Here is a 27,554-nt window from a genome sequence, read left to right as displayed (position 1 = left end):
CGGCACCCCCGCCACCACCACCCAATCCTTTACCCCCTCTTTCTCCCCATTCAGTCTCCAGTCTGCTCCCTTTCAAAAAAGCTCCTGCACCCCCCACCCCCTCCACACACATACCCCCAGCCCTCATCCCCGTTCTTCATCGGCCTTCATAAATATATCTCATTATTCAAGCTCTAGTTTGCATAGAAATGTTAAAGAGGCCCGGCCTCCTCCAGCTCAGCCTGGCTTGTCTAAACAGAAAACTGCACTTCAAATACACTTCACTCTTCTTTATTTCTGCACAGCAGGAAAAAACAGTTGTTTACATTAGGGTTGTATATTTATTTATTTATTTATGTGGAGTATAATGATAAATGTGAGTTATATTCATCTGCACATGCTTTAGAAATAAATATATAGTATTTTTGCTGTTTTGTATACTTTGTATACCTGCTGCTGGATGTCCAGAATTTCCTCTCGGCGATCAATAAAGTATCTATCTATCTATCTATCTATCTATCTATCTATCTATCTATCTATCTATCTATCTATCTATCTATCTATCTATCTATCTAGCTAGCTAGCTAGCTAGCTATCAAGGCCTTTTGGATTTCAGTAATCTGTCAGGAAATGCAGCATGAGCAAGGAGAGGACGCGGAGAACAGACGCAAATGTGAGTGATTTTATGTACAAATGAAGAAACAATAAAACAAAAACAGCAAAAAAACAGCAAGAAACATGAAGAACATTATAGACTGAGAAGACTAAGAAAACAAAGAAACATGCGACCTGACAGACGTAAAAACAAAAACGCACAAGAACCGACAAAGGAAACAGGAAGCACAGAGCTATGAATACAAACGCAAGGCGTGAAAGGAAACAAAACACCTGGGGAAAGGTAATAAGGAGGCGGAGCTACAAATAAACACAGGTGAAATCACTTAAGGCGGAGACCAGCCAGGCAAAAGAGGTGCAGGGCCTGTAGGTGAACTTTCAAAGGTGTAAAATAAAAAGATCTCTTTTAGAGTCAGATTTAGTGTTTATAATCTAAATAATCTTTTGAAGAAAAGAAATATAAAAAAAGGGTGCTAGATGTTTTTAGAAATAATGTTGAATTAAAAACAAGTTTGCTTTGCTTTAAAAGGGTTTATATATATTTTTTTATTTTAATTATATTTTAATAATATGGACTAAAAGCCAACACGTTTACATATTTATGAATGGCTACCTATTCAGCCTACAGCAGTTTAGCCCCGCCCATTCACACTGAAGTTATAAGGACTGTTTCTTGAATGAGGCATTGCAGTCATTCAGAACAAGGATATTTACACACACACACAGACACAAACACACACATACACACACACAGACACACACACACACACACACACACACACACACACACACTAGTTGGTCTCTGCCAGACACATTGCTGAGACTTTAGAGTTTGCTACTCACAATCTGCTTTATATACCTTTAGATTTATTTCCGGTAAGCAGTTAATAAAAATATGTATGGGTATAATTGTAATATACATTGCGGTTGTCATATTTAGACAGTCCCAAATGATATATTTCTGATTCAAAAAAGATCTGTTGAACTGTATGAATTTCAACTTATATAGGACTACATTTTATATGTTTTACACACAACAATGTATATACTCAGCACTCATCCACAGTGTAATTATGTGCATGTTTATCCTGCACTTAAAAAAAATATATGTACACATATATATTATATATTTCAAAGCATCATTGTTGTTATTCATGGTTTAAATCCATGGTTAATAGAGTTGATAGAGATTCTGTAAGAATAAAACTGCTTTCATTTCTGGTGTGTCAGTGTTTCAATCCTTGAAAATATATATTTTTACACACACGATAACACCTCACAACTTATATAGAGACAGGCCTTTCCAGGCCGTCCTCTAAGATAACAACAGTTTATTTATTATCAGCTTTAGGTGTAATTTCTTTGATTTGCTGAGGTTTATTTAGTAATTGTTTGTTTAAAAAATTGCTATAGAACTAGCACTATACTGTTTTTTAAAGAACCTTGTAGTGGACGTGTCTTTTAACGTTTTTTTTTTTTATTAATCATTTTTTTTGTGTGTTTAAATTGTAAATTTTTTAAAGGTTTCTTCTGAAACTGCACATTCAAACCAATAATCCTTCAGTAGCATTATTTATCACTTAGAAAAGTGGTTTATATTTAGCAGAGTATTCAGGATTTACCTTTTATGTGGTTGATTCTCGAGCGCTGGTAGTGCTGCACTTCTGGCCTGGTGAAGCAGGTGATGCTGATCATACTCCAGTTAGCCACGATCTAAAATCACAAGAGAAAAAAAAAAAAAACATTAATATCTGAGAAATGTAAAGAAAGGACATTTACATATATATTTTTTTCTTTTTTTTCTGAATCAGCATTCCAGAATTATTTATAAATAGATTTTAATAAATGGTGTTTGAAGCCATTTCTTCTGGAAAATATATATATATATATAATGAAAAATATTCTTAAAAAACAAAAATAATGTTTTTTTTTTCTTTTCAGTTTTATGAATGCACACAGACATGCTCACATTCTTATACTGTTGCTAGGCAGGCTGAAGTAAAAATATGCATTATTATTTTATCCACAACACAGTCCACAATGTACATTCCATATTTGCATAATGACATGTAAGCACCTATAAGAGGCTTCACTACACAATATTCCTAATTACACTATATATAACAATTCAGTCCAGTCACGTCCAGTATGAATATACTGTACTAACCTACATACCTTCACTGTAATTATAGCTTACACAGTAGTGATACATGTTAATTTACATGATGAACTGTTCATCTGCACCTCTAATTACCAATACTACAAAACCCTAATAATAATTAGTCCAGTTTTGTATCAAATCTACTGTATTACAACATATATGTATGCGTATATGCAGATAACAGCTTAATGTTTAAGCTCTTAATCTTCTTGCGCTTGTTATTTATCAGAGAAATTGATGAAACATTAGTCAACATATTTGTAAATGTGCATATTACAAAAAAAACAACATAAAGCCTTTCCTTAATCATACAACTAATGCAGTGAATGCTGATGCAATGAAGGCTGTAATGAATTCAGCATTACAGTGTGATGCTGTTAATGGGTAGCATTCAGGGTCATTAATAAAGTATAATGAAATGCACTAAAAATGGGTATTATGGGACATTACGTAATTTGGCACCATGTTAAGGCTGGATATGTTAAAGGAATGCTATAGTATTTTTCTACCACCTTTTTCTACCACCTTTATCTGAATTGTATTTGCAATTGAAAAAGCTGCTTCAGTAGTACCTGCCCACGGGTGATGTTTCAGGTCAGTGTACTATCTATTATTCAACTTATTTTACAGAGAAATAGGTGGCAAATTGTATAGTATGTGACTATAGATAAAGATTAGGTTAAATTAGGCTGTTCCTCTAAGTATTATATAGGTCTCAGGCCCATTTCTTTGTAATTTAATGAGCCTGTTTACAGCATTTGCCATTTTTGCCCATTTAGAAACTGGAATAAATAAAGATAACTTCGACCACTGGGACTGGAGTTTTCTAAATCCCCCACATCTCCATTGGTTTCAATGGTTCTATAATAGGCCAGGTTCCATATGTAAGTCGCTTCGTAACGACTGTAAATTATTTGGTAACCAATTGGTTTAGCATATCTTGCAGAGTTCCTCAAGGTTCAACTGTAGGGCCTATAGAATTGATATTAGTAACTATATAACCAGTTTTGAGAGTGTAAAACTCAAGAGTCTGACTGCTTAAACGCTTAACACAACCCAATCTAATGCCATGAAAATTGCAGGTAAAAACTTTATATTTTTCTGTATGCAGCAAATTTTCTGAGGATTCTTTGGCATGCCACCATGGGATACCTCATGTATCATTAGCATATCATTTAGCATACCACGTGTGGCGTTCCACAAGGTTCAACTCTAGGACCTATGGAACTGATACTTGTTTTGAGAGTGTAAAACTTGCATAAAGGGTTTGACTCATTAAAACACTTAATACAAACCAATCTAAGGTTAGGACATGACAAAACTTTATCGATTTCAACTGTTAATATTTTAGTGCACAGATTCTCAGAGGTCACCTGGGGTATGCCTTTGGGTTCCTCAAGGTTCAACTGTAGGGCCTATGGAATTTATATTTCAGTTTGAGTGTGTAAAACTCAGTCTGACTGCTTAAACACTAAACACAAACCAATCTAAAGCTATGGTTTTATAATAAAAAAACAATATTGATTTTTTAATCTTAATATTTTACTGCATGCAGCAGATTTTCAAAGGTACTTTGGTGTGCCCCTTTGGGATATTTTGTGTACCACCAGTGGTACATGTACTAGAGTTTAAGAACCACTGGTTTAGCTTATCATGTGTGGAGATCCACAAGGTCCACTCTAGGACCTATGGAACTGATACTAACACTAAATACAAACCAATCTAAGGTTAGGACAAGACAAAACTTTATCGATTTCAATTCTTAGTATTTTAATGCGCATATTCTCAGAGGTCACCTAGCATAAATCTTTGAGTTCCTCAAAGGTTTAACCTTAGGGCAAATGGAACTTATATTTCAGTTTTAAGAGTGTAAAACTCAGAATCTGACTGCTTAAACTCTAAACACGAACCAATCTAAAGCTATGAAGATTACAGGTGAAAATTTTCAAATGTTATTTTTAGCATCACTTTGAGGATACACCATGGCATACTTCATGTATCAACCATGGTACATATACCACAGAGTTGGAGAACCACTGTCCTACATCATATCAAACATCAGCAACCAACCCTTCATCCAAAACCATAAGGGCCTCAATGGCAGTACTGAGGTTCAGAACCGGTCGCTGTCCAATTGGCACTACTGTCTGACTAACTGTAACCATAAAGCCACTATTTGTCACATCCTGCATTCTGACAGTCCACGATCGTGCTGAACGCGAGAACTGCACGACAAAACACGCCGCTCCTCGGGCCCACGTGACGCGCGAGCCGCGCACCAATCAGGCCGCGCGCCACAGTTAACCGTTTCGTTGCGGAGACGCAAACTGAGGCAACAAACCACACAAAAGGTGATGGATGATGTAAAACACTGGGTCACGCATGCACAGCGAAGAGCACGCGATGAGGACCATGCATGCATGCATGCATACGTACATACAGACACGTGCAATATGTGAAAGAGCTTAAAAGGGAAACGGTCGTGAGCGCGCGCGCCACATGCGCCAGGTGCTCCCAAAATGGATTGATAAGGAATAACGTTAGTAAAAAACCTATAGCCTACGTACTCCGTCACAAGCCGCACGTGGACGCAGAGTACATACATGCACGCGCACAGTTCTAAGTGTAATGATGGTGATGGAGATGAGGGATGATGCTGAGGATGCTGGTGATGAGCGGAATCCCCTCTTTCCTCCTCCTCCTCCGCGTGCAGCTCGGCGTCCGTACCGAGCCCGGAGCCTTGTGAAGCAGCTCGCGCAGCCCCCCGTGCGCCTCGTGCTCCCCCGTGGATCTGACGTGAAGCGCGTGGGCTCAGTTTCTACTTTCGGTTCTCTAGCTTTATGATATTTCATAAACTCATACAGCTAGATAACCAAAGACAGAAACTAACCCGCCAGCGTCTTAAAGGGGCCGCGCGCGCAGCCGCCGCCGTGCAGGGTCACGTGATGCCGCACACACGCACACAGGCACACGCACACACACACTAGCGCAGCCTTCAGTGTGGAGTTGAATTAAGCCTTGCATATGTGGAATTAACATACATGTACTAGAATATACCCTAATAGCACGGTTCTATAATACCAGAGAATATGCATCCTTTACCCTTTTGTTGCTCTTTGTTGGATATAACCTTCTTTACAGTATAAACAGAATATTATAACACGTTTCTCCATTATAGAGCACAACAATTTAATCATGCACCAGAACCATGTGTTATATATCTGTAATACAAGCAATTAGAAAAACGTAACAAATATTTAAGATAACATATTCTAAAATAAGTGTACTATAGAAATGTACAAAACTACCGATAAAGAACTAGACAAGCATACACAAACACAATCAATCTGTCTATCTTAATGATATCGTAATAATAGCGTAATAATAGTTTGTAATAGTACATATTCACATGTAAACAAAATCCCAGGTCGATTGCAAAGTGGAATTATATTTATAATAGCGGTATACTCACTTAAAATATAGATTTATAAACACTTAAAATATTTTTGTGATTAATACAAAATATTTAGTCATTAATCATAATTAATAGGAGAGACACAGAGAGAGACATAAAGACGCAAATTATAATTCTAAACTGTGTTTATATAGCTAAATAAAAAACGCTAATACCTCAACAATCGTGAATTGCCGGAGGACGTAATCATTTTGACAGCATTAATATTAAGCTTACATCTATAGAAGCGTATTTAGTTAATCATTTCTTAAATTTCTACACAAATGTTTTGAGTGTAAATACATAACTATATATATATATATATATATATATATATATATATATATATATATATATATATATATATATATATATACACACACACTCACGTGATTGATCTCTCAAAGCATGGAGGATATGTCCATACACAACTATACAACTAGATTAACTATTTGCTATAGATTAATGATTAACTATTTATATATAACTTGATACACATACACACACGCACAAACCAACATGACATATTTGGCATAAAACATACAACCATGATTAACCCAGATTATTTAGAATGATATGAACTATATATGAAAACACTTAACATATTTAAAACCAAAGATAAACCAAATATGATATGGCCTCGTATGTGTATATAAACTATAAACAAGACAATACAAAAACAATGCATATACACACACAAACACACACACACACACACACACACACACACACACACACACACACACACACAGACACACATCTCACTGTTTTACTTCCTGTAACCCAACCTACTCGTAATGTCAGGAACATAAAGCTACACATGAACATATACGATCCTCCACGACCATCACTGCAGTGTGTCACTCTCTCTCACTCTCCACACTCCTACACACACACATCTACCACAAGCTAACCAATCAGCATAAAGCAGGCCACACAACCCGAGACAGTGCTGAGCAGCCGTTACTCTGCTATTATCCCTGCAATTATACAAGCTTTAAAACATAAGGCCCAATATAAACCACCAGCCAAACCATCTGCATTACAGTCAGCCCCAAACTGCCCAGTCTGCCCAATTACTCACACACTTTTACCTCTGAATGATGCACATTCCTGCCCCGTGTTAATCCACAGCTCGAGCTACAGGCCCATTGTACACGCGGTGTGAATGGAATACACGCCTGTCTCTTTCCTCAGCACTGACGATAGAGCACGAGGACTTTCAGGATCGAGTGCACGAGCCACAGCAAGTGCACGCACTCACTCACTCACTCACACCATACACTCCGGTGTCCCCGCCCCTCCATCCCTCCCTTCATCCATCCCTCCATCCAGCAATCCATCTATCCATCCATACACCCATCTATACACCCATCTCTTTCTTTCTCTCATAAACACCTTATTTTATTTTTATTTTATTTTTTTTTTTTATAAATAAATAATAAATATTGTAAATTATTAGTTTTAATACATTGGTGGCCTGGTAAATGAAAAGATACGTTCAAAGAAAAAAGAGAAAGAGAAAAGGAGAGAAAATGAGAAAAACAAAAACACAAAAACTAAAAAAATACAAACGTGTTAGTATCACTTAAGATATCCTATCACTCCCAAAGCTACGTTTTCCCTCCTAAAGCTGTATGAAGACAAAGGTGGACATATTAGCCTACACGTTCATCCCCACGTTCAAGTTTGACTCACTTAAAAGGAAAAAAAAAACGATAAAATCTTTAAATTACAAACACATACTAGAATCACGTAATATATTATGTAATTCCCAAAGGTGCACTTTCTTTTAAGACTGTATGAATACAATAATTCTTATTAGGTCACAAGTTATTTTACACGTTCAGTTCTGACTAAAAAATAACCAACACAATTTTACAATTACAAACATGTACCAGTATCACTTAAGATTCTCTATTGCACCAAAAGCTGCGTATTTACCCCTATTTTGAACTGCAAGTGCAGGAATACATCCCATATTAGGCTACAAGTTCCTCCACATGTTCAAATCAGACATATTTAATAAATAAATAAATAAATAAATAAACAATTTTAAAATTACGAGCATGTACATGTATTACTTATAATATTCCATCACTTTCAAAGCTCTTTTTTCTAAAATGCTGTATTAAAGTCCCCGTTTTAAGCTACACGTTCATCCACAAAGTTCAATTCTGACTTATTAAAAAAAAGAAGAATATTTAAACAAACATAAAACGCTGCAATCTAACAATTGCAGATTACATAACTTCCAAAGCAAAGATTTTATTTATCTTAAGACAGTATTAATACAATTCAAAAATCCCAATGGGGCTACAAATACATCCACACGTTTAAGTGACTCACTGATTCACCTTTTTAAAAAAGTAAAAAAAGTGGAAATAAACAAGTTACAGTCATTACAGTAAGCTCAGCCTGGTCATGCGGGCCATGTGCTGTATATGAGCTCGCGCTCAGAAAGCCCGTGAGAAATCATAGTGAATGATGGTCATTATCATGACAATAAAATTAGGCTACCACAACGAGGGCGCTATTGAAATATCAGCGCGCATGCATGAGCATGAACAGGATAGTGTATGCCATCGTCCCTGAACTTGCATTTGTGCATTTGATTTCATTTCATCTTAAAAGCATTTATAAAAACACATAATAGTGTAAAATATATCTTATAAAATCTAAAGTTTTATAACTAAAAAGCATACATTCTGCGATAAAACTCTTATTAGAATTCTTATTAGTATTATATATTTTTTCATTATTGTTTATTTGTCTGTAAATGCGTCAAACACAACCTTTTTTCCCCACTAAATCACATGTGCGCGCACACAGGCTATTAAGCATATTCTCATCAGGATTCTTTCTACCCATAATGCACTCCGACTTGCATACTTGCTGCATACGTATGGTTTAGAAAATGGAATGAACCACTTGGAGCACGAGGAGGGGGGTATGCGAAGTGATGCACCACTCACTATGCAGTAATAGTAATACAGTAGGCCACGCGGGCCCCCCTGACAAGGTATGGCTATACCTGGCTATGGTATTGGTTTTACTGTTTGTGAAAAGAATACACCCTCGTTGCTTTTTTTTTCTTTCATGTATGTTCTGAGAAATAATTTGTCTCTTTCAAAAAATAGATTATATATAATTATTTATTTCTTAATATAAATATAATAATCGGGATACTGAACTCTAGAGTGGCACGATTTTGCGTGACCCGGGTGATGGATGGATGGATTTCATGGTATTATTGTGGTGACTGCAGAAATATGCTCATACCCATAAATACACACATTTATACACCCTGCAGTAACGTGAAAATGAGCGTCATATAACGATTACAGTAAAGCGTTGATTTTAATTTAGTTAAAATAAAAATCAAGGTATAATTTTAGCTAGTATAAAATAATAAAAGCAGGTACACCTGAAATACTATTAATTTACGAACAAAAGAATGATCTTCAACTCATGATAATAAATATAAATTTAGATATAAATTTGTATGTGTGTGTGTGTGTGTGTGTGTGTGTGTGTGTGTGTGTGTGTTTCACCTACAGTGTACAGAAAAGTGTGTATTGTGAAATCATGACAAATTCAGTCAGCGTTTGTCCAATGCTTATGTAGTTTTTTATCTTTAGGCCTAATTTAGAACAAACTTTTTATTTTTCCCCTACATTTTCTATGGTTATTAATAACATTATTGTTTCTTTGAAGTCTGTTTTACTTTTATTAATATTACAGCACTCATTTTCTAAAACACATATTAGATTAGCATAAAACAGATATGTTTAAACCGTATATTTTAGTGAAAAATAAACTACTGTGTTAAGTTGTCTAGAACCACCCGTGTTAGTGTGTCTTATCACTGCAATGTGCTCAGCATTAAAATATATTTATAAATTCTAAAAGTTCAGATATGGATTATTTAAACTTCAATTCTCTGTTGTGAAATTTGTATCTTTTTTTTGCTCTGTATTGCATATATAAACAGCTTACTGATTCACTTACAGAAAACTAACTGGGTCCAGTATAAGTATAAGCGATTGGACGCTTTTATTTTATTTATATATTTTTGGGTTACTTTCGTTTTATTAAAAAAATAAACAAATACAGATAATAGTAGTAGTGCTAATGATAATACAAATAACATTAATACTTTAATTAAAATCATTAAGCTTTAACCTGTTGAGTGTTAAATGTGTTTTAAAAAAACAACAATGCCTACAAAAAAGCTATTTTAGTCACTGAATTCTTCCCAGTACTTTCAAGTTTATTCAATTACCTGATTACTTTAAGGCTGAAAAAAAAAACAGTCAATTAAAAAAAGAAAGTGAGTTCAGGTAAAGGCTGCTCGGTGTGTTTGAGTTGCTGTGACGCTGTCCTTGGTGCTGAAGCTGAGAACCTATGAACACACCTTATCCACAGTTAGAGTAGCTTATCAAAGCCTATCATATCCGTCATAGACTGGAGACCGCAGGAGAAGAACTGCGGGGGATCTTCTGATAAGAGGAGAACATTAATACGCAGGAACACAGATAGAGCAGGGGAGGCTTTGGAGCACCTCCACAGAGCTCTTTAGCTATTTGATCTTTCGATGATAAGAGTGTGTTTTCCAGAGGCGAAGAGAAGAATCTCAAGTTTGTCTAAAAGTAATATTCCATTTTTATTTATATTATTTTATTTATCTTACGTTTTATTTTATTTATTTTGCAATATATTGTTGTTAAATAATACTTACAATGGGCTATGTTCATTTAATTAAAGCAAAACTCCAAAGTAAAATGTATTTTTTATTTTTTTAGTAAAACGGAATTTAGCATTAAAAACGAAAAACAAAAAATCTGCGGAAGTCATTTTTATATAATCTCGTTTTTGCATATAGGCGCTTCATGGCCTAGCACCTGTTGCACCATAGTGATAAAACTTCTGAGATTTAAACGCTTTGTGCAAGAAATACAAAATATCAAAATATAACAGTAATAAAAGTAAAAGGCGTTTTAAACATCTTACACGCTGATGCACTTTATAGAAGCAGAAAAAACTATCGCTAATCGTTCAATTCACACTGCATAGCCTACATACACATAGCCTTAATTTTTTAAACGTTAAAGTATATTAAAGTATGCTATTATATAAAAACCAAGAAAAAAAATGATTTAAAATTAATTTAATCAAATTGTATTAATGCAAACAGTCCTGTTTTCGCTTTTTTAAAAGGCCATAAAATCCCCATCTCCGTCACAGTCCATCTACTCCTTTTGTTCCCCTCTCCCAAAAAAAAAGAAAGCCCCCCCCCCCTCCCTGAAAGAACCCTGAGAAAAAAAATCTTCCCACAAACAAGTGACCGAGAAAAATTAGCCCCAAAGAAAGAAGTCAACATCAAGTTCAACAGCGAGCTGTTCCTCATTAGCATGAGAATACAGGCTGGTAGGGCTGCTTCCCTGGACGTCACTCACTCGCTCCAGAGCTACCATTGAGTCCAGCAGCTCGTGCAGGCCTCATTACTGTGCACGAGCACGAGCATGTGCAGGAGCTGATGAGTAAACTCCTAAAATTTTATCAAATTGCAATATCATTGTTTTTGCAATGCTAAAATTTTGAACTAGAGTTGAAATTCAGTATAATTCTGGTCTAAGAACATTGTGTTCAGGTTTTTCATTTCTAAACGTCTAAACATCAAATGCGTGACCAGATTAACAAAAAATATGTTAGTATAGGAGATGTTTCGGTTTGCGTGTTTGTTAATTTCATGCAACAAAAAAAAACTCACAAAGAAAAAATTAATTTGGACTGGCTTTAAACTACTGATTAGCGTCTATAGGTAGCAATGGATGTAGATAAGCATCAACAGAAACATATATTCGGGAAAACATTAAAGCTTAAAGACGCATTGCACAGAAACAGCTAAACAGTAGAACAGCGCTGAAACTAAGCGCGCGCTGAGCGGCGAAAGAAGCGCAGTGGATCTTACCGTCTTGCCGTCCTCCAGCACGAGCACAGGGAATCTGAGGGTCCGCATCTTCACACGACCACCGACCGTCTGGCTCAAGCTCTTGGTTAAAACTTCTTTCCTTTCTGCTGTTTTTAACGTCCGTTTCTGAAACCGCAGCAGTGAGAGAAAGATAAAAAGAAAAGAAGAGAGATACAGATATATATAGAGAGAAAGATGGGTAGAGTGGGCGAGCGCGCGAGAGAATGAAACGGAGAGCAGGAGGGGAGGAGGATAGATAGAAAACGAGAGAGGAGGAGGAGGAGGAGGAGGAGGGGGTCGGAGAGAAGGAGGGAGGGAATGGGGCAAGGAGGGGGCAGAGAAACCCAGTCATGAGAAGAATGGAATATTTCAGAACATCTCAGAACCAATAAGGTTCAAGCTTGCATCACTTTTATTTCTAATAAATTACAATAATCGTTCAAATTTGTAAGTTTACTATTGCTTATTCGTTTATTGTGTTTTGGTAAATTTTATAATGCGTGTAAAGCAAAAATCTTTATTTTTTACTTTATTTATTTCGCATTTTATTATTGTATGTTTTTTCCTTTCCTCAATTGTTCAAATCTAACGTGTTTTTAGGCATTCTCAAAAACAATTTATGATTAAGATTTATGATTTTTAATAAAGAAATTCCTCCTAAAATTGTCGTCTAAAAATTTCAGACTGCAATAATACATAATGTTTTAAGAACCAAAAAAGTTCAATCTGATTTCTAATCTCGTAGTTTAAACAGGCTTGGTTCTCCGAGGCCTTGTTTTTTTAACCCCACTCCTATTCCGTCAATCCCCGCTTTCCAGCGCTGGGATTGGCTACTGCTGTCCCACCTCCGTGCTTTAATTGAGTAGAGATGACCTTTCACCAGAAGGGCGGGCTGTGCTTGGTGTGAAAGACAGACCAATCATTTTATAAGACAGGCGGGACTTGTAGGAATAGCGGTGGGGAAAGAAAACCACGCTGATTGGACGAGCTTTCGCTTATGCTTTTGGCGCGGTAGATTTAAAATTCCCGACGAACGTTTTGACTCTACAATTTTTAATCTAAATTCGTTGAATTGAGGCCAAAAGCAATTAGATATATATCCTAATTACGGACACAACACACACGATTTTTTTATATTCGTGATTAATTAAACGAAATTATAATATTAGCTTATGTACAGTAAAACAAGTTAAGATTAATGTTTAATCTTTAAAAACGTGATAAAATAAGTAAAAAAACATTTTCTATCGCTTATATTTTGCGTTTTTAACCCGTTCCGTCATCAACGCAATACAAGTGCAAAAACCCACACAATGAACGTTCAGTGATGGGACAGAAGATATCGTCAGCTCCTAATTTACATAAATGCAAATATTAAAAGAGCATGCTCCGTCACGATGGAATATTTAGTCTAAATATTAACGTACTGAGCTAAACACTTTTATAAAAATTATTTAGAATACAGTGCGCATAATCAATCAGATTCTCTTAAAAAATATCTTGTGAGTTAAAAAATAATAATAATAAAGGCCAGTTAACTGCTATAGACTATTAACAGTGCTAGTCAGATTAAGGATAATAATTAAATATATGAAAGGTAAATATTTTTTGCTGTATTAAAAACGTACAGAAGAAAGAAAAAAACGTCTTGAAATTTAGTAAAAGTGTTTATGTAAAACGTTTAATTCTGAGGCCTTTTGCAGATTTTCTATTGGTCTATAAAAAAGACACAATATAAAGGAGAACGACTAGATTCTATTTAAGTCAAAAAGTGAAAACAGCAAAAATAAAGATAAGATTTTTAGCGGGACAGTAACAATGTGTAGACACGTGCTCTTTTCTGCATGATGCGGCTGACGTCAAAGAGGCTTTTTTTCTTTGAATGCCTACCCACATAATATAAATCTACAAAGGTTATTAATTTATTTCTTTATTATTTTAATACGGTGTGCAAACTTTCACAATTTTTTCTCACACAGTGGGGAAATCTTCACATTTTTATTTTTAATCAGTAAAAGATCTAAAAGAGTATCATCTTTAAAAATGAAAATACTAATCACTTATCCTATATTAATCTCCACAAAATTAATGTAACATTTAATTTAATTTCAGTGTGTTTATTGTTTTTTACTCTTGGTTTGCCAACCGTTTTCTCGTGGTTGCATTAACCAATAGCTGGATAACAGTTGTAAAAAAAAAACAGAAGATCCTAAACAGCTCTAATAATAAAGTATAAAAACAAGACAATAAGGCGTTAAAATCCCAGTGCTAGAGTAAACACGCGCGGCTCTGTTTCCTGTGGTTAATTTGTGAATGCCTGTCTTCATTAATGGACTTGACCTCCAGCCCTTTCCTTCACCTCCTTGACCTTCAGGCTGGGTTTGAAGGTATTTTCTTGATATGTATCAACTATTAAACACCACATACTGCTACTGTAAGACTATAACATTTACCAACGCTTTTTTGTGTTGTTTTTTATTTTTTTGTATATATTTGAAAATAAAATACAAGTCAGCACAACTTAACCATTGGCTCAATAGTATAAAATTATTTAATATTTTGTTTTTGCGTTTATTTATTTGTTTACAGATGTATTTATTTAGCTTTTGTTCACAGTATACGTATATTTAAGTATGTAGAGCTGAGTTAAGTCAATACATCGATATTAGCCTAATCTTTTTTTAAACGTTTAAAATTTGTTCTTCATACTGTGCCAAAATTTAACGATGAATACCAAAAGATATGCTGTAGGATGACGTGGAATAAACTATTTTATATTTATCTTTCATTTAAACTTAAGAGGGTTTTTTTTGTTTCATTTTTCCTGTAAATATTTATACGGGGCTTTTGCGCCATGGGCATTATGTTAATTTTAAATTAGTTAAAACTTTGACTTTAATAGTAATTTTATTAACCTTAGTTAGGTAAGTAAAGAAATTATATCCAATAATATATAACGAACAGCCAACAGCTTTGTTGTTAAGTTGCACAGTTCAGTACCACGCAGTAATGTCTGAATCACGATCTTAAAAAAATGAAGATGCTTCAAATTATTCGTTAAACGATGACAGAAAAAAGAAAAAATGGTTTCGTAAATAATCATTTTAATAAGAGAAATTTAGGCATGTAAAGAGTATTACAATGGGCAAAGAGTCTTTACACTACACGGATTTTAAGAGGTTATTCACTAATATTTATATATATATATATATATATATATATATATATATATATATATATATATATATATATTACAAACTGTTATTTTTTTAGTTATGTTATAATTATAGAATCAGAAATGTTTTTTTATGGATTCATTAAAAGAAGATTGAAGGCACATTTTATTTATTTATTTTTTTCGTATAGAACTCGTGTATTATTGTACAACTGTGTACATTACAGAACGGTAGAAAGTGTACACTAAGTCTTTTTTGTCTATATTATATTTTTTGTGCAGTTTGATGATTGTCTCATTTTGGCTGTGTCTTAACATTTTATTTGTTAAGATTTTAGTATCAGCTCTTGGTTAATAAAAGATTAAAAATAATTCTAATTCGTATCTGTTTAAAATGAACTAATAAAATATTTTAAAAAGTACAGTAAAATATTCACCTGTACCAGATCTATGTTTTTTTCTCAACCATCCCTAATTTAATTTTTTTCCACATATTATATCGTCGCTGTCCAATGAAAAAAAGGATCTCCAGAACAGCAGCTTTACAGGAGAGAGAAAAAAAACTTCTAAACTTTCAATGGAAGTCAATGTAAAAAGAGTTAAGTTTAGGTCATTTTGAAGAGTTTCTATTGGTCCGTTCATCAATAAATTTTAGCACAGTGTGATGGATATTGTGTCTTTTTAAATTATGTATTAAACTAAAAATCGGCAAAAATGGAGATACTTGATTTATTATTGCATAACCAAATTATAAGAAAACACCTTATAAATGTTAGTTTCAATAGAATATAAAGGTGCTGCAGGATCTGACTGCTGGTGATCCTCCATGCTGCTTCCCTGCCATCTTGCCTGACCACCCACCTTTAATAATCTGCATATTAATCTTTCTGAAATACCTCTGTGAATATGCAGCCCTGCAGCACCTGCTTTGTGTATGAGCTGCTGCCACAAACGTTTTACACACAGTTTCCTCCAGCTGACCTGTACCATACCTGTCTTACCTGCACCTGTGTGCCTGCATTTACCCTGCAGTCTTTAAAACACTTACTGTAATAAACAGTCCACATGGATTACCACTTTATAATGCATCCCAGACCCCTTCATTACAGTTATAATGCAGTAATAACAATGTAATTACACAACAAACGTGCTTAAATGTCTATAGAGTTACACCTATTCACATTTGCATACCTACAGTCCATCTACTGGGTGCAGTAAAAAGGGTATAATATTTAGGGTATACAAAATAGACAATATGTAGCACTATCCCAATTTTAAAGTGTTTATATTGCATATTTTTCAGTATTTTTAATAGTAATGTATATAATTACTATTTTTAAAAGGTGTAACTAATAGTTAACACAAACACTACAGTTACAAAATGAATGAATTGTTGTTTTAATTATTATTAACCTTACACTGTAAAACAATCCTGTGGAAAAATATATGTAATAATATGTTTTATTTATCAGTCAACTTAATAAAAATAGACATTTACTTTCTTAGTTGGATTTTGTTTACAGAATATTATTATTATTATTTTTATAAATACTTTTTTTCTAATTCTCATATGCATGTATTTCTATCTATATATTAGAACAAAGTATAGAAACACAGTGGGAAACCACTGCAACTAAAAAGAAAAAGCAAATAGGAAAAGCTAAATTTCTTTCATTAAATGTATTTTTGAAGTGCTCAAGTTTTAATCTTGTTTGATAAAAAGATTATATAACAATATTGTTATTGATATTTATTTTTTAGATAAAATGTGTGCAACTCAAAGTATTATTTTTATTCTGAGCATTACATGGAAAAAGATTAAAACTATTAGTTACACTATTTAGTGGAAATTCTTTTTTGAGACTAAACATTTTGGATCTATCTGTAATTTAATCTAAGTATGTTGGATTAAATTACAGAACTTCTAATTCTCGGAGAGCTTTAATATATATATATTTTTAAAAGAGTGGACATTTATAAGAATGAAATAAAATTTTGTATAATTAATCATTTTTACATAAAGTGTCCTCATTTCTTTTTGGATTATTCTTGGACTTGGATTTAGTTTTATAGGTTTTTTTTTTTTTTTACAAAACCTCAAACTTTTTTGTTTACATTACGTAAATATTATTTTAACTTTAAATATTTTGCACATTTAATAATTTTGAGAATGTTTTAAGCCCATTTTGAAAACTTTATAGTTTTTAAGTTTTTTTTTATCTACTACACTCAGTAGTCCATCACTCTCTACTTTACATTATTACAGTTAACCTGCAGTTACTTCATGTACTGTATTACACATTTATAAAATTTAAATTTACAGGACAATTAGCTTTTGATATCCTAAATATTGTTCAACAACTAATTTGCATTTTAGTCTGAACTTTTAAACAAGCAACTAACCTAAAAGAAATATAGAGTTCAGCACAAAAAATGACACTGTTTGTTAGACTTCTTTACTTTATATTAATGTATAAAGTACTACTGTACATTATTTTACTAAATCATTTACTTATTAATACACTTTATTAATTATTTCATTTACTTATTACTATTACTTACTTTTACTTTTAACTTACTACTATTATTATATATTTCTCATTAATTGTCCAAATTTCTAATGGTATTTTTAAAGGTACTTTAAAAGAATAAAAAAAATCCTAAAAAGAAGCTCTGTTTAACACCATCTTTCAGCATTTATAATTTAAAGTAATTTAAAACAATGCAGTGCTACTGTAGTTAATTCATACACTTTTAATTACGTCTAATTAACGTTTTTACATTAATATGAAGTGTATTATTAAAAATCACAATCCAGCTCATAATTGCTTGCAAAATACGTAATCTTACATTCAATTACATTCAAAATGCATTCAGTTAACACATTTTATAACAATTCTTAACTCTAAAATTGAAAGCTACAAAAGCTACAGAGGAGAAAGCCCTGAGAGACAGTTCACACATTTCAGATCAGACATGAAACACTCATTTTCCACCACAGAGGGGCTCTTTAAGCATGAGTTACACACAGCCTGTCTGAAAGAGTCTAGAAAAGCATCCATCCATCACTGCAGTGAGCAGCTTTTCAGACCCCTGTGAATTAGTCTAGTCTAGTGCTCTGTATCAACAGGCCAGACGCAACAATTCCACAAACAGTTCTCATCCTAAAATTACATTTTTACTGATAAAATGTACATTAAATTAGCTAAAACATTTAAATAGGCAACAATTGACATTTTTGAAAAGTTAGCATTAAATGTTGACTTCTTTCTATCCATGCTTCACCCTTATTTTATCATTTTATTTCCATTTTATTGTTACACGTTTTTGTAGTTTTACTTCTCTTTGTATTTTCTGATTTGTAAAGCACTTTGAATGCAAAAGTATGCAAAAAAATTAATAGATCAAAAGGTACAATTTAATGCTAGACAGAAACTATTAAATTAAATACATTTAACATTAAATAAAGTTAACTACTTAATTCACTAAAAGTTTAAAGAAGATTTTAATTATACAAAAATAAAACATTAAATACAATTTTAATTAATCAAAAATGATCTTTTAAAGTGAACAAAGATTTAGGATTTAAATGAACTAAACAAAAAGTGAGTTAAGATAAAACTGCAGCTAAACTATCGTTAAAATGGAAAGTCTCAGGTAAGTCTGCTGAAAAAAAGTTTAAAATGTTGTTTTTTAAAAGTTATTTAAAAAAAATAAATCTAAACAAATAACACTAAACAAAACAATCTGATCGTTCTTCTGCTGCTTTATTGAGGTAATGTTATTCAGTGAATGTTATTAATCAATTAAATCAATAAAAATTCAAGTAAATCCCTTAAAAACTGGAAGAACGTTTGTGAAAAATGAACTTACAGAGGGTGAGAGAGGAGCTGTGAGTTGTCTCCAGGCTTTGGGAAAAGAGGAAGAGAGTGTCTGTGCTCTCGCCTTTTAATTGTAGGCAGGCGGGAGAGTATGGAAATGAGGGCTGACACTAAGTTGTGCATGATAATAGCCGGGGCCAAACTGCGCCTCCGTTCCCAGGAGGTCAAGTTCAAGCTCAAGTCCCGCGTCTCAGCAGCAGCAGCAGCAACCTGTACCCCGGACCGGCCCTCGGCCCTCAGAGCCAAAGCGCAGTTACACCAGAGTTACTGTGATTCAGGAGCTTTCAGTCACCAGGACTTGTGTATCAAGACGAGTGACAAAATAATGGAAACATTTCATTTATATTCACACACAGGCTTTGATTTGCAGTTCATTCTTGATTTTTATTATTATTTTTTTATGTTTAGTAAAAATTTAGGCATTCTGATTTACTAACCTCTAATATAGAGTTTATAACCTCAGTATTTGATATTACACAGATGTTTTAGCACACAGACAGATCTTATTGTCATGCAAAAACCTTGCATCTCAAATTTTGCATCTTTAAAGGAGGAAGGAAAATGTTTAATGGGAGTCAATGTAATAAAAAAGATCATATCTTTTGATCCATATATCATTTAAATATAAACACAAAATAAAGAAAAACGACCATATTCGAATTCAGATATATGGTTGGAGATAACAAATTTTGTGCATTAAAGCAATATATTATCTTGTGTTTTTGTGATTTGCTGAAAATGTGCTGAGGATGAGAATTGTTAGTCAGTGTTCAAACTGAAGCAAATCTCAGTGTTCAACTTTATTTTAATAGTAATTCAGTATTAATTAATTAAAACTAACAAACAATGCTTGACATTATTATATACAATGTAAATCATTAGTTGGTGATGCATCAGAAAAAAAGAATAAAAAACATGTTAAATTAAGAATATTTAGTAGTATTTGTCATATTTATTATCAGCTGGTGTGTGTAAGTGTGTGTATGTGTGTGTGTGTGTGTGTGTGTGTGACAAAGTCAGCGGGCTGGCTTGACTTTATTTAACGTATTTGAAAACCTTTAGATAGAAAAGATTAGGTTAAAATTTAGGTACTTTTTTACTACTTTTACAAACAAAAAAAAATAAACAATACTGCAAGATTCCTGTACGAACATGTTTTACAGTGATCATTTCCACATTTCTACTGGTGTAAAGCCAATATTTTGAGGTTCACATAATAATAATAATAATAATAATAATAATAATAATAATAATAAGAAGAAGAAGAAGAAGAAGAAGAAGAAGAAGAAGAAGAAGAAGAAGAAGGAAAAATAATAATAATAATAAGAAGAAGAAGAAGGAGGAAAAATAATAATAAGAAGAAGGAATAATAATAATAATAATAATAATAATAATAAGAAGAAGAAGAAGAAGAAGAAGAAGAAGAAAGAAGAAGAAGAAGAAGAAAAAATAATAAGAAGAAATAATAATAATAATAATAATAATAAGAAGAAGAAGAATATTGGTCCTTTCTTATAGTAAATCAGGGTAAGCTTCTTCTAAATAATAAAAAAAAAATCCCATTACTGTTACTTGCATTTATTGTGTTATGTATATGGTAAAGTATACAATATATGGGTTTAATTTTAATATATATATATATATATATATATATATATATATATATATATATATATATATATATATATATATATATATATATAGGTGTGTAGATACATCTGGGGATGCACTTTTAATATATATATATATACTATATATATATAGTATGTGTATACTGACATGTTACATGTCATGGGAAAGAAGCTAGTATTATATGCAATAGAATTTAAATAACCCTGCACTTTTCTGTGGGATATGTTTGTGTTTGGGGTCTCCTGTATTAAATGTGGATGTCTGTTGTCTCTTCACATGGACAATTCCAGTCAGACATCGCTGGTCACAATCATTAGCACTTACTGTGCTGTGCTGTCCACTGTGGGTGGTAATATTTGCCTTCTATAATATATAATGTTCCATTTATCTGCACCCAATATCAGACCTCACTCCAACCATTATGTGCTATAATTCACATAATTCAAGTGTTTTCACTCAGAAGATACTCTCACAACTTATTCAGGTGTGGGTGTTTCTTATCCTTCCTATACATCCATCCATCCATCCATCCATCCATCCATCCATCCATCCATCCATCCATCCATCCATCCATCCATCCATCCATCCATCTAGGTCTTATTACCTCCAGTAAATGATGGAAGTTATACAACAGCTTGTTTACACTATAATATTCACTGATTATTAAATGATGCAGGTTATGTCATGAGTGTTGACCTTTTTTTGCGGCTTATATTATTTAATAAATTAGTCTAATAAGCATATGCAATTTATCCATCATGGACTACAATATAACCTTCCATTACTTTTGGTTTTTCAGGTTGTTATTTCCTCTAATTTTAAACTCTGAGTAATTTTAGATATGAAAAAAGGAAAGGAAAGGAGTAATATAGTAATTTATATATATATATATATATATATATATATATATATATATATATATATATATATATATATATGTGTGTATTATCCTGGCTTTAATAAGTACTGGTAAGCAGCAGCTGTACTGTGTTTTGTGTAAAGTCAGCTGTGTGAGTGAGATTATGTTGTGGAGTGTGTTCAGACTGATGGGAGGATGCAGAATGGTTTAATGATGGACCTTTTCATAGCGATTAATGCTTACAATAATTCATTTTTCATTTGTTTATGTATTTCAGAATAAACAGAAACATAGAAAATTGAAACATGGAAAAATTACAGATCTATGATAGATCTGTTTCACAAACAGACAGACAGAAAGAAAGAAAGAAAGAAAGAAAGAAAGACAGATACTTAATGCATTGTGATAGTAAATGTATTACTAAATTACGCTTTTATTTGCCACTTTTTAATCAGTATTTCCACATAGTTGATAAAAAGTAAGATAACCTGCATCAAAGAAATGCAAAATGCAAATTTAAGTCAGGGTTTACTGGACTGTAGATAATTCACAGTTCACAGTTACATTAAACTAAACAAACATATATTTAAACTTCTTCTAATATTCCTAATCATTTTACTTTAAATATTATAATCTAAATAAGGGATTTTATACGATTTTAGCTGGATGTCATGAGACAGACAGACAGAGAGGTAGACAGATAGACAGACAAATATATAAATAGAAAGATAGACAGATAGACACAAATTGATAGAGAGATAGACCAAATAAATATAAAAATAACAAAAATGGCAGCAAAACAACAATATAAAGACCTTTATACACATTATATAACATACATGAACAATAAGAACATACTTATTATCATTTCGGAGATACAAGGTTTTTTATTTTTTTACGTGTGTGTGTGTGTGTTGGGGGTGGGGCATGAGTCTGTGACAATGTCTGGGTTCTGGGTTTACGTCTAATAGAGAGAACTTCTCCTTATGCATGTTCTTAGTGTGTTCCCAAATGTGTGTGTGTGGGAGAGAATATGCCTTGTCTGCGTGTGTGTGTGTGTGTGTGTGTGTGTGAGAGAGGGGTGTGAGTATTTTTGTGGGGGGATTCTTTCACACACTCTCTGGCTCATTTGCATGTATTAAAATGGGGGAATGAAGAATGAACACAACACAACACACACACACACACACACACACACACTGTTTCACACACAGACGTGTCTGGGAAACACCCTCTGTGTGCACCAGTCATCTGTCCGACGTGTGTGTGTGTGTGTGTGTGTGAGAGAGAGTGTGTGAGCCAGACTAGACTGGCTAGACTGCAGCTCAGCACACTCTCCTCCAGTCTGATTAGTGTTATTAGTGATAATTACTCATGATCAAGGTGCAGACATACGTTTTACTGATGTGTTACGCGTACTCAAAATCATTCCCATAGATTTTTGGATGTTTATACCTCATATGCTCTTTTAGTACATATATATTTAATGTATATACAGTACCAGTCAAAGGCATATTTTTTCCCTACATAGTAAATGAATACTGAACGTATCCAGACTATGAAGGAACACATAAGGAATCATGTAGTAACTTAAAAGTGTTAAACAAACCAAAATACTCTGTGAAGAAGCATTTAGATGCTGTTATCACAAGTGCTGGTAACTTGCAGTTTCAGAAGCTGGTAACTCTGATGAACTTATTCTGTACAACAGAGGGAACTCCTGCTCTTCCTTACCTGGGTCAGTCCTGATGAGAGCCAGTTTCATCTTAACATTTTTAAAGCATCTTTGTGACTGCACTTGAGGATACTTTCAAAGCTCTTGATTGTTTTTTTTTTCAAATTGACTTATCTTCATTTCTTAAAGTCAATGTTTTCTTTATTTATTTGAGTAGTTTTTGTCATAATCTGGATTAGAACATTACTCAAATATTCACTATTCACTGTATAACAACTCTACCTCTTCACTACTTTACAACTGATGCTCTCAAACACATTAAGAGACAAGAAATTCAAGTAATTAACTCTTGATGAGTTCAGCACAGCTGTTAACTGAAAGGTTGTCTACCTCATACCTCAAGCTGACTGAAAAAATCAAAGCCAAGATGTGCAAAGCTGCCATCTAAACAAGAGGTGATACTTTGAAGAATCTAAAATATAAAACATATTCTGATTTGTTTAAAACTTTGTGGTTATTAGAGAATTATTCCATATGTTTTTCTTCATAGTTTGTATTAATTTCTTAATAATCTACAATGCAAAATCCACAATGCAGAAAAAAACTGAATTTAATGGTAGTCCAAACGAATGGACAGTTGTATTGGGACAAATGCTCGTTAACTGTTTATTCAGAAATCAAGAGAGAGTATTAAAAAAAAACTGCTGTAAGGATTTGATTGCATTCAGCGATAAGAGCATAAGTGATGTCAGGATGTTGAATAGATAATCATCACCTCACCTCATCATTTTAAACTCCACAACTCATCCAAAAAAAATGTATAGATGGTGCTCCATCATTCCAAAGAACACAATTTTTCCACTGCTCCTCAGCTCAATGCTGAATGGTTTTTTACCCCTCAATGGCAATAGTTAGACTTATAAGAGCAGAATATATTGATTAAAATAAGTCTCTTTAATATTCTTCATTTTGGAATAAACAATGAATGAGCTGGTGTCCCAATACTTTATTAAATACAGTGTATAATTGCTTTATCCAGCCCCAATTTCATGTTTTGATAATGTTAGCAGTTGTCCAGTTTTGCCTCAGTTGACTTGAAATGAAGCAAAGGAGATTAAAGTGTGGACTTTTAGTCTTTATTTAAAGGGTTTTAACAAAAACAATGACATTTTTATAGGTTAGTGTTTAACAAAGTATTTTGGTTTGTTTAACACTTTTAAATTCATTACATGATTCCTTATGTGTTCCTTCATATTCTGGATGACTTCATTATTCATCTACAATTGAATTTGAAGGTGCATCCAAACATTTAACTGGTACTGTATATACATTGAATGTATATGTACTAAAAGAGCAGCTGGTATGCACATGCAAAAATATATGGGAATGATTTTGAGTACTCACAACACATCAGTAAAACACATGTCTGCACCTTGATCATGAGTAATTATTATTAATAACACTAATCAGATATATTGGACAGTCCAACACTGCAATTATATATGACTGTAAATATAAAGAATGTTCTCAATAATTGCAGTAATAGCTAATCCTATGGAGTCAAAGTCTGATGTCTGGAACTCACTGACATGAGTTTCCACCTTCTTTGAGAAGAGAAGGCAAGTGGTGCCAAATCCTGCTGGAAAATGAAATCCACATCTCTATAGAAGTTGTGAGCAGAGGGAAGCATGACGTTTGAACTTGATAATAAAACACAGTGGATCAACACCAGCAGATGACACGTCTCTCCACACCATCACTGATTGTAGAAACTTCACACTAGACCTCAAGCAGTTTGGACTGTGTGTCTCTCCACTCTTCCTCCAGACTCTGCTCCCTAGATTTCCAACCAAATGAAATGTAAAATTTACTGATGATCAGTGATGGTTTGTTGGTCGACTGTGGTATAATATAATATATATATATATAGAAAATCTTACAGCACTTCATGCTTCCATCTGCTGCCACTTTTTATGGAGATGCGGATTTCATTTTCCAGCAGGATTTGGCGCACTGCCCACACTGCCAAAATACCAATTAGTCTTAAATAAAATGTTCAAATTTTCTGAGATACTGATTTTTGGGTTTTTATTGGCTGTAATTGATGCTGAATTCATGTCAATGCTTCTAATCACTGCAATAAATATCTAAATGCCATAAATAAATGTCATAACTCCTCCACCATGTTTAACAGATTGTGTGGGATGCTCTCTGATCAATATACCACTTTTGAAAAATGAGGTCTGGTTACAGCAGTGACAAACAAAAAAATGTCATACTATAAAATATATATATATATGTTTTTTGATTACATAAGAAAATCTCAAATTCTACACACATTTTATTATTTTTTATAATTTGGAAATTTCAGTTGCTTTTTACAATGTATGAACATTTCATTTTGAATCTCAATATGGTTTAGGATACAATCTTGGTACATGCATGTATACAATATTTCTGGTACCACTTTAAAATAAGTCTACCTTTATAAAGGGTTTATGAATGTTTTGTTAATTAGTTTATTAATGGTTATTAATTAGGTTGCAAATAATAATAAAAAAAACATTAATAAGCAGTTAATAAATATATAACAAATAGAAATGTTAACAGTGAGCTATAAATTTGTAAATTTGATTCCACACTTATTTAGACTGTCAAACCTCAGATCTTCCTAAATACTGATCTTAATTTGTGTTTTCCATAAACCTGTCATATTAATATTAATATTTGTAAGTATGTTTAACTATTTACTATAAATTAAACTTAAAAAAGTTAAATTAAATGACTGAGCAAACAACCGATCACTGTTGCCTTTTCAATTGATGTGTTGTAAATGTTTATCAATGTTCTAAAGCATTTACAACCTAATCAATAATTAATAAACTCATTTATAAACCCTTTATAAACCCTTTATAAGGGTAGCCTTATTTTAAAGTGGTACCATATTTTCTTTTAACTGCTTTTAAAGTTTCCATTTTAAATGAACAAATATATTGATTCCTTCCGTTTTTATCCTCGCAAATGTTATTAATATTTGATACCAGAACGTGCTTTAAAAAAAGTTTAACAAATTAATCACAATAGGAAATTTACAGCTATAGAAATAACGGGTTAAAGGAAACCCATAAGGCCTCTATGCAGGAGTTTTTCCAGACTGGGTGCTGTAGGCGTTTGAGACAGAGGTGGTGATATAAATTCATGGTGGAATCAGAAGTCTGGTCTGATCGTGGGAAAGAGACATCATGTATGTCAGAGCTGTTGTCTAGCCAGCCTGTAATTGGCCTGTTCACACCCCCTCCCCCGGTGTCGTCCAGCGGCCTGATCCCTCTCAGAATGGTGTCTGGCTCTGTGACCCCGCGACCTTTCTCCGAATATATGTTTAATTAGCTGAGGAAGTATGGGAAAGATCTGAAAACACACCCACCATCTACTATACGCTTCTAATTTCAGCACCAAACTAATAAATATCTAATAATCATCCAATAAAATCTTTAATTAGCAGAATCAAGTGTGGGAAAGATCAGGAAAGTTAATATACTTTATAAAATTTGGAGGAAAATAGGATTTAACAGGATTTACAGAAACTATCTATTTATGCCATAAAGTTATTTCATTACAGACATACCAGTTGTTCATTTTTGTATACCATAAGCAAAGATAATGATTTAATCAGCAATTATAAATAGTCACTGACACACAAAATCTCATATGTCCAAAATGTAAACTTTAAAGGAGAAGAAAAAAAAAGCTTATTAATCCAGGTTATTTTGGATAATGAAGTCATTTTGGAGCATTACTATTGGTCAATTTATAAATGTACAAAGATTTTATTCCAAGTAATTTTAGAGAATTTCTATTTGTCCATTCAACAATATAAAATATTATATTTCAGGGTATTTTGGATCCTTTCTATTGGTCCGTTCAACAATATAAAATATGTAATTCCAATTCATTTTCAAGCATTTTTATTGGTCAATTTATTAACATACAAAGATTTTATTCCAAGTAATCTTAGAGAATTCCTTTTGGTTGATTCAACAAATATATATATATATATATATATATATATATATATATATATATATATATATATATATATATATATATATATATATATATATATATATATATACATACACACAAATAATT

The 27,554-nt window shown here is 32.9% G+C and overlaps 1 long non-coding RNA gene across 2 annotated transcripts in view; it reads right to left on the bottom strand.

The window, feature by feature from the left end:
* Positions 1-19,313, bottom strand: part of LOC111194515 (uncharacterized) — a 56,885-nt gene extending 37,572 nt beyond the window's left edge. Inside the window, exons 1-3 of one of the 2 annotated variants that reach the window (XR_002651116.2) lie at positions 19,232-19,313; positions 12,184-12,309; positions 2,217-2,307 (exon numbers count right to left, since the gene is read on the bottom strand). This is a non-coding gene — a long non-coding RNA (uncharacterized LOC111194515). Of the gene's footprint in view, positions 1-2,216; positions 2,308-12,183; positions 13,336-19,231 lie in introns of those variants that run through there. The other variant, XR_007438896.1, reaches the window with a different exon arrangement.
* Between the last annotated feature and the right edge of the window lie 8,241 nt (positions 19,314-27,554).

The sequence above is a fragment of the Astyanax mexicanus genome, chromosome 4, assembly GCF_023375975.1.
Source record: "Astyanax mexicanus isolate ESR-SI-001 chromosome 4, AstMex3_surface, whole genome shotgun sequence".
NCBI classification, from domain to species: Eukaryota; Metazoa; Chordata; class Actinopteri; order Characiformes; family Acestrorhamphidae; genus Astyanax; species Astyanax mexicanus.
This window is presented reverse-complemented; position numbering and strand designations above follow the sequence as displayed.